This window comes from Corvus brachyrhynchos, unplaced genomic scaffold, assembly GCF_000691975.1.
Source record: "Corvus brachyrhynchos isolate BGI_N302 unplaced genomic scaffold, ASM69197v1 scaffold4, whole genome shotgun sequence".
Taxonomy (NCBI): domain Eukaryota; kingdom Metazoa; phylum Chordata; class Aves; order Passeriformes; family Corvidae; genus Corvus; species Corvus brachyrhynchos.
This window is the reverse complement of record NW_008237878.1, coordinates 8,963,325-8,963,809: the sequence shown is the minus strand read 5'-3', so window position 1 is coordinate 8,963,809 and position 485 is coordinate 8,963,325.

Here is a 485-nt window from a genome sequence, read left to right as displayed (position 1 = left end):
TGGTAACCGAGAATTTTCCTCAACGGGGGGAGGTGGCTTGTGCCCAGGTGCCGCCCCCAGGGGGTGCAGCTTAGGCTTCTGAGCTGCCCCTCAACCCACCCTCTGAGTCTGCCTCTTCGGGAAACTCGATCCAGGGGAGGGGCTGGGATTGATTGGCATCACGCTGCCCCAGCCCCGCAGTGGGCTGGGTCACACCAACACTAATATCCATTCAAAAACTAAAAAATGAAAAAACAGTTTGCAGTGCAAATGGCAGCAGCCAACAGTCTCAGCTATCCCACATTGTCACAGGTCATTTTGCTTTAGCTGCCCATCCATGGCACAGCAAAACCAGCAAAGCTTGCAGGAGAGGTCCAACAAGTCAGCTTAGGAGACAGCAGAAAACAATATTTTCTGTATTTAATTACTTTATAATCATGGCCTGCGTCATCAATTTAGCATTTCTGTTTGCCTGAGTTTTTCAGGGCTCAAGTAAAATTAAGGTT